General features: G+C 45.1%; 1 long non-coding RNA gene across 1 annotated transcript in view; it reads left to right on the forward strand.

The window, feature by feature from the left end:
* Positions 1-2,014: 2,014 nt before the first annotated feature.
* Positions 2,015-8,540, forward strand: part of LOC108446661 — a 7,884-nt gene continuing 1,358 nt past the window's right edge. Inside the window, exons 1-3 of the long non-coding RNA XR_001861922.1 lie at positions 2,015-2,835; positions 2,960-3,025; positions 4,975-6,228. This is a non-coding gene — a long non-coding RNA (uncharacterized LOC108446661). The remainder of the gene's footprint in view (positions 2,836-2,959; positions 3,026-4,974; positions 6,229-8,540) is intronic.

Consider the following 8,540-nt stretch of genomic DNA (forward strand, 5'->3'; position numbering starts at 1 on the left):
TCGGGAGCGCCGGGAGCGGGCACGGCCGGGGCGGGGATTGAGCTCAACAGGCTTTGAGGTTTTTCTCTTTTTTTTCGCTTTTTTCCATCGTTTTTTTCCCCGCATTTTCTCTCCCCCGTTTTCTTTTTCCCCGTTTTCCTTTTAATTTTTTTATTTCTTTATTCCTTTTCCCTTTTCCTTTTGAATTTTTCGTTTCCCCCCTTTTTCTTTTCTTCTTTTTCCTTCATTCCTTTTTAATTTTTTCTTTTTCCTTTCCTGTTTCCCTTTCCTGTTTCCCTTTTTTTTTCTTTTCCCTTTCTTGTTTCCCTTTTCCCCCCCTTTTTGTTCCTTTTTTCTTTTTCCTTTTTTTATTTTTTTTCCTTTTTTTCTGGCTGAAACCCTCTTTACCAGGCAGCCTCCCTAATTCCATCTATTTCTGCTCTCCTGGCTCCAAGATGACAGAGAGGAATCAGAATCCCAGACTGGTTTGGGTTGGAAAGTTGGATTTTAAGGCATTTGGATTTAGAGGAGAATCAGATTTTCAAGGCCAGAGCTCCCAGTGTGTCTTGATTTGGACTGATCTTCAGGCAGAGTTTCCATGTGGATCTGCATGGATCTCACGCTCCCTCTGCTTTCCCAAACAGAGCCGTCTTTCCAGGGGGAGCAGGGCCCTAAAAGCAAGGAGCAACTCCACAGGGCCATCATTCCATGGGGAATCCAAGGAAAGCTGGGCTGTGTGGAGACCTGTGTTAGACCTGTGGGACAGGGCTGATGGAACCCCAAACAGGAGGCAGCCTGGCTTTAAAAACGGGGTAAAAAAGCAGAAACTACACTGCAAGAACATACTAAACTCAGAGGAAATCTTTAAAACTTTACCAGAAATACCCCAACAAACAACCAGAACTTTTCCTCCAGCTCCTTGCTCTGGCATTTGGGTTGGTTGGTCAGTGGAGCTGGGTTTTGCAGCAGTGTGATTTCATCTGTGAGGTCTTTATCCTGTCAGCATTGGTGAAAAAAAGTGGGATTTTCCAGGATTTCGCAGCTGGACAAGAAAGTGAGAGTGACTTCCCTGCAGGGGGATCTGTTTCCTGCCTGGTGCTGGTCTCCAGCTCATTTCCCGGCTGGATGGAGCAGATCATTCCCTAAGGAAAGCAATCCCTGCTTGCCTTTGGAACAGGAGCCCACTGATCCTTATCAGTCACAGGCTCCCTGCACGATGTTCCCTGCACAGGCAGGGTTGATGCACTGATTGCTTCTTCCCTAAGAGACAATTCCAGAGACTGAACTCTTCCTGGAGCAAGGAGCTCTCCCAGGTTGCCTTGGCATTGGTGTGATGAGTTTGTCTCCTCCATGTGCTGAGTTCCTGACACTGATGCCAAGGACACCAAGCACCTTAAACCCCCCAAACAGTACCTGGAGTTTCTTTTTAATCAGCCAAATTCCTTCTGATGTGTGGCATCCAGTCATTTTTCCCTGTTCCCCCTCATCTCACGCATCTTCCCGGTTTTCTGCGGCACCACTTTGCCGTTCCCTGGAATGAAGGAGGAGTTCTCCAGCAGCAAAGGCAGGAGGATGTTTTCCCAGGGGAGGCAGTCTCTCCTTGGAGGGCCTCCTCAGACCTTTATCCCATTATTCCCTGCCTTACTACAATACCTATTTCACTTTTGGATTCCCTTCCCATGCTGATATCCTGCCTCCCTTCCTGGTGATCCCATCTCAGCTGTTTCCCACCAAGATTCCTGGTGTATTGATCCATTTTTGGTTCTTCATAACTTATTCCAACTTTAAATTTAGTTTCTGTGCTTCAGTACTCTGTTAGTCCTGTGCCAGCACATCTTTTTCCTGGGAAATCATGTGCTAGAGAAAGAGATGGGATACTGGGATTCCTTAAACAAAGTTTGTTTGGGAAAAAATGTCCCAGGTGTGTGTGTGTCTCTTTGGGATTCAGACCCTAAACCTGTGTCAGTTTTGTAATTCCCATTATTGTGTTAATTTGCTGCTACAATTCCAAGGAGCCCTGGGATTTGGCTCGTCCTCCCTTCCATGGGCAGTCACAAGCCAGGGATCTTTTTCTGGAGGTTTCCAGTCGTTGTTTTCCATGGATTTGCAGCTTAACCTTCCCAGTTCCCAACGTGGTGCTCAGAGCAGTACTTCTGGGAATCCCTGGTCTTGTGAGGGATCACCCAGCACTGTGAGGACTCAGCCCTTTGGTTCCCAGGACATCCAAACATCGCTTGGTCCTGGGCAGAGCTCAGGGCAGAGCTTCAGGAGTGGGATGTGAGTGGGTTATGTAGCACTGGAAAGCTGGGAAGAGGTGCCAGTGTTCAGGGAAAGGTACGAAACCCTTCTCAAAGGATGCTCCCATCCTGCCTGACTTGGCTGCAGGCTTCTCCTTCTGTTTCCTGGATTTAATGACTCCTTCCACACAACTCCCCTGCTCTGCTCCTTTGCTAAGCAGCATCCCAACTCCTGCTCTAATGGAGGCTGAAGGATGCCTTTTCCCAGTGGGAATTTATGGAACTGAGGGGTGTGAGATAAAGAATTCCCTGCTCTCCCAGCGTGAGGTGCAGTGGGAAATCCAAAATCTTGGGGTCCTGCCCTAATACCTCATTGTTCACTTGGTGTTCTTCCCAATGGATGTGAGATCCTTGGGAGGAAAATGCTGAAAATTTGGGCCCTGTGCATCAATGTAAATACTGCTTTTGGTGCTTCCAGAAGCGGGTGTGCAGACTGATGGACACCATCCCACGGGAGGCTGGTACCCAGCTCATGGATTGTGCCATGGATCTGGATTCCAGGCAGAAATTCCTCCCTGACTCTGCTCCCTGGGCTGCAAAGACAAAGCAGAATTCCATGGTAAGTTCCCACTGCCCACGTTTTGTTACAAGATCACTTTTGAAATACATTTTATAATAAAGCTGCAGATAATTGCCCTCTTTTTTTATTTTTTGATGGATTTGTGTCTGGTTTTGTTCCTCAGATTTTGGAAAATCATGGGAGCAAAGGCACTTCCCAGCCATGTCCAAGATGTGTTGCTGGAGAATCTGTAAGTGTGGCAATTTGCTTTTTGGGACAAAAAGGACTGGGACTTGTTCTTCAGAATTAGATCATAAACCATAAAATTAACACCCCCCACAATTGCATTGCTCAGGAATAAAGCATGGAAATTTGTAAAAAAGGAGATGGATTTAGCATTTCAGCAGAGCACAAATTAATGTTTCCAGCAGCAGCTGGAAAATCTGGAGACTCTCAACACATTTTTCACAATTTCCCTCTAAAAAGCAGAATTTGGGAAGTAACTGAAGCAAACAATAACACAACACTTCCTGTACTCCAATTTTAGTTGTCCTTGGTATACTGGATCATAACAAAATACTCAGGAATTGCATTCTATCTCCTATTTTTTTTTCTGTAATTGGATATTTCCTTTTTAAGCAGTAACTACAGCCCAAAAATACTGCTCCTTGCAGAGCCACAGTGAGAAGAGGTGTGAGAAAATGCTGGATGTTCATAGCAAAATCTCTGATTTATGGAACTAAAGGCAAAGTTCCCATCAGGAGCTGTGGCTGAACAGACATTGATTGTGTTAATTAATTTTGGTCATCTTTAAAGTGGGAACCAGAGCCAGGGCTGACTGTGGGAATATGGAAACCACTCTGTGTGGGTCACCAGTTGGAATTTCCCACACATCTCTTCTGCAGAACATCTCAGGGATTAAAACCCAAAAAAGAAAGGAATATTTGGGGATTAAATCCCAAACTGGCACGCGAGGAAGTTCTGTAGCATTCCAGAATTACAGGGACAGCAGAGTCCGTAAAATTCTTCTGTGTCAGCGACCACTTCCTGTGGAGTTATCAAGACTGGGTACAAATATCACCACTCCAAATAATAATGGAATAAAATAACACCATTTCAGCCTGACAGGTTTTTAACGGGTCTGATCATGAACTGGAGATAAAAACTGCAGGAGGTACCATTCACCTCTTCCAGAACATTTATCTGTGGAAGGTCAGGACTGTTTGGGACCTGTTCTTGTCACCTTTAAGTGCTTTTCAGTAGCATCTGGAAGGAACAAGGAAAACAACTGGAATCTCAAAATTAAAGATTTTTCATACTTTGAGTGCTCAGTGCTTTTAATACAGAAACTCAGGGTAGGACAACAAAAATCTGGAGGCCTTGTAGAGCTTCTCACTAAACTTCTTCCTTAATTAATTTCAGATTGTGGAGTTGAAATGGAAAATGCTTTGCTCAAATCAAGTTTTTCAATTTGTTTTTGATTTTAAATATGTTTCTGCCTGGCTTTCATTGTGGTCTCTTCAGACAAGCAGTTATTTTGGCCAGGAATGTAACAGACAATAAAAAGAAATACATTTGGTAGGAGTTATAATAGTAAATTATCTTCTTAAAATAATAAAAGTATGGAAGAAGGAATAATCAAGTGGTGTTAATTAGAGGGAAACCAGGTTGGATTTGGAGCAGGAAGAATATCACCATCACTGGGGAGATTGTTCTGTTACCTGATAATTTAAGGATTTTTTTGGTTCTGAAAGTACGACTGAGAGTTCTTTAAACAGAGACAGCAAATAGAAAATGAATATAAAACCAGACAAAAATATAAATAAACAATATAAATATAGAAAATAGATATAAACAAATGCAGACTCGAGTTTAAAATAAAAGTGCCACCCAAAGGGTAAATTCCTGTTCTATCCTTAAAACCTTTAAACATTTAATGGGAGAAGAGAAGAAGGTGTTCAAGAATGATGCCAAAGTTGTCTCAGTTGTGTTCTCTAGGGATCTATTTTAACTTCATGTGCAAAACTAATTTCAGTCATGGTCAAATCAGTCTCTTTATATCCAGGTTTTTTAGGTGTCCACTAATCCCTGGAGAAAAAAAAAAAAAAAAATATTTGTGGTGCTACTTAGCAATTTAAAATAAAATTTGAAAATGAAGACTGAGCTCCTTTGTAGTGACCTGGAATTTTGTCATTGCAGGGCCACTTCAGCCACATCCTGGGCTTCTAGAGCTGCAGAGGAGGCCGAGGAGCAGCTCTGCTTTGCTGCTGCAGTCCTGAGGATGCAGCTGGCTCCTGGATCCTGCACTGCCCTGCCTGGCTCAGCACAGCCACACCGCCCTGCTGCCACTCAGGGCACAATTATCTGCAATTTTACACCTGCTCAAAGTGCTCCTGCTCCTCGGGTAGCTCAGGATTTGTCTAAAAGGGACAAGGAATGGTTGGTTTCATTTTTCGGTAGCTCAGGATTTGTTTAAAAAGGACAAGAAAAGGCTGATTTAATGTTTTAGACTGGTTCAGTTGAGCTGGCCTTGGGCCCAGGCTTCACCTGGGACTGGGCCAGAGGCTGTGTTGTTTCCAAAGGTTTTCCCAACAGTCCTGACTCCCTTGGAATATGCTCCTTTGGAAAATGCTCCTTGTACAGGGCCACAGGCAGGAATGGGAGGACACAAATTTTAGTTTTTAAGTGGCTTTGCAGCTGTGAAGGCCAGGAAAAATCCCATTGAAGCTTACATTTAAATCCCAAAAAAATCTGTTTAAAAAGGCTTGACCTCATCATCCAGCAGGCTTTTATTGGCACAAATCTAATGACAGGTTAATTAACCTCTTAAAGGTTAATTTTGGGAGTTATCAGGCTGCGAAATCCTCAGGCAAAGGATTTTTGCAGCCCTAGAATCCTTCCCCTGTTGTGTATGGAGTTGCAGTTAGCACTGAGTTGAGCTTTTATAAATCAGCTGGGCTGGAAACAAATTGGAGTTTAATTGTCTGCTCCAGGGAAGGCTTTTAATAGTGATATTTTTTTAAATAGATGTGTTTGTACTTTATTTTGTGATTTTCCAGGATCATAAAGCTGGCACAGGCTGGGACAGTGAATATTCCTTTAAAGCAGATTTGTGTCAAATCTGCAGTGGAACCACAGAATTATTTTTGTATGCCTTGCAGAACTCTGAAATTTTGTTTTCTTGATGAAAAAAGAGATAATCTTTCTATTTCCTACTGCTGGGGTTTGTACACAGAATAAGCAGAGTGATGCTTTATTTACCTGTACATAGAGAGAAAGGCCCCTGGCCTGGTTTTAATTCAGGTTAAAAGGATCTAATTGTTATTTTTAACTTTGTATTTTGTAAATTGTTCCTTACAAAAGCAGAAGCATTAAACACCACTTGGGCTGCAGCATGGAATTGTCTGGTTGTGTTATTCCGTGAATGATTTCTGAGGACACTGAGGAATAAAGGTAAATCAAACCTCTGAGAGGGTAAGAAGGATATTATTTATGTCCTGTAAAATCTTTGTAGTAGGTTTAGTTGCTTAATTTGATGGTAATTACAGGTCCATTTGGCATCTTGACTGCCAAAAAAAGATGGAAAATCAAAATATTGGCATATGTGGGGTTTAAAGGCAACCTGGATCTGACAAGCCAAGACTTACATGTTGAAATGAATACAGTTAATATATTTAAATTTATTTTTGTTTATTTTAAATATTATAATTTATTGAGTAGATTTAAAATCCGTGGTGTTTATGTCTAAATTAGTTGCTTAAAACCTCAGCAGCTCTCCTGGGAGCGTGATGTGATACCCTGTGTTAGCAGATTCATAGTCACACATAAATAACTCTGGGTTTGCCTTGATTACTGCCTCTAATTATCAAATTAACACTCACACTGGGCATCTTCCACTCAGGATCCCTGGTGTCCACACAGAGCTGGACTTGGTGCTGTGAGCAGGACTGGGGATGGAGCTTTGACCAGGGTGACTTTTCCTGAGAATTAAACTGCACAGGCAGAGTTTGGAGCCTTTGGCAGCCCTGTTCCTTCTCTCCCACCTTTCCCAGTGGTGACAAGTGGCTTGGCCAGGGATCCATTGGCTTCCTCAACCCCGGGGACATCAGGACTCAGCCATTTCTCTCCCTTCCTGAGTTGTTCCCAGCTCAAGGAAGCAAGAAAAGCATTGGCCACAATGTTTAAAAACACAGAAAAATAAAAACTCCCAGAAAGACCCAGCAGAGTCACAGAATTGTTGAGGTTGGAAAAGCTCTCTCAGACCATGGAGTCCAACCATTCCCAGCACTGCCCAGGCCACCACTGCCCCACGTCCCCAGGTGCCACAACCACAGGGCTTTGGAATCCCTCCAGGGATGGGGACTCCACCCCTGCCCTGGGCAGCCCTTTCCAGGAAGGAATTTTCCCAATATCCACTCTGAGCCTCTCCCGGCACAGCCTGAGGCTGTTTCTTGTCACAGAATCCCAGAAAGGTTTGGGTTGGAAGAGACCCCAAAACCCATCCAGTGCCACCCCCTGCCATGGGCAGGGACACCTCCCACTGTCCCAGGCTGCTCCCAGCCCCACTGTCCAGCCTGGCCTTGGACACTGCCAGGGATCCAGGGGCAGCCACAGCTGCTCCCCACCCTCCCAGGCAACAATTCCTGCCCAATCTCCCATCCATCCCTGCCCTCTGGCACTGGGAAGCCATTCCCTCTGTCCTGGCCCTCCATGCCTTGTCCCCAGTCCCTCTCCAGCCTTCTCCCAAGCCTGGAGCTCGTTGTGCTTGGCTCTGATGTTCCAGTCTGTGCTCCTGACCCTGAGTTTCCAAGCCCAGCTCCCAGAGCCGTTCCTCTCCTGGCGCTCCATCCCACGGGACGTGGGATCAGCACATCTTCCATCCATGGGGCTCTTCCTTACCCTCAGGATGGGCTGGATCAGCTCCCATGGCCTCCCTGTGGTGCTGCTGGCTCTGTGGAGGCGGGGGGGGATGTTTGTGTGTGATTATGGCGTTGTTACTGCAACAATCCCGAAATCGCCGCGTGATATTTGCTTGCAACACAGGGTGTCATTCATGAGTTATACATAAATGGCAGCTTTACATATTTAAAAGGAACACGGACTGCTTCATATCTGAAGTATGGTTCCCAGGGGAGAACACCACCATTTGATCTATTTTTGATTAAAATGTAAAAATTAAAAATTAAATCAAATGGTAGTCAAATTCCTCGGGGAAAACATACTTCAGTTATGAAGTATTCCCCACAGTAACCTTGAGAATCTTACAGCTGTATTGTCTCATCTGTAGGTGGTCTTTTTATGTCTCACATAATTAAAATGAATTGCTGTTAGAGAACCCTACTACTGCATACAGATTTATGAACCTGGAGGCACCTCCACTCCCAGACAAACAGGGACAGCCCCGGCTCCCTCTGCAGCTGTGCCGTGGCCAGGCAGCTTCTGGGAATCTGGGATTTGCTGGGAGTCTGGGCTTTAGTGGGGAGTGGTCCTTTCCCTGCCTCCAAAGGGTGAGCAGGGAGCAGGCTGTGGGGCCAGGCTGCATCCCCAGGAAAGATTGGGGTCTGAGGAATGGGATGGGCAGGATCACTGAGGTTGGAAAAGCCCTCCCAGCCCATGGAGTCCAGCCTGTGACTGTTCCATCCCCACCTTGTCCCCAGCCCAGAGCCCTGAGTGCCACCTCCAGGAATTCCCTGGACACCTCCAGGGATGGGCACTCCAAACCTCCCTGGGCAGCCCCTGCCAAGGCCTGAGCACCCTTTCCATGG

This window comes from Corvus brachyrhynchos, unplaced genomic scaffold (genome assembly GCF_000691975.1).
Source record: "Corvus brachyrhynchos isolate BGI_N302 unplaced genomic scaffold, ASM69197v1 scaffold514, whole genome shotgun sequence".
In the NCBI taxonomy this organism is placed as follows: domain Eukaryota; kingdom Metazoa; phylum Chordata; class Aves; order Passeriformes; family Corvidae; genus Corvus; species Corvus brachyrhynchos.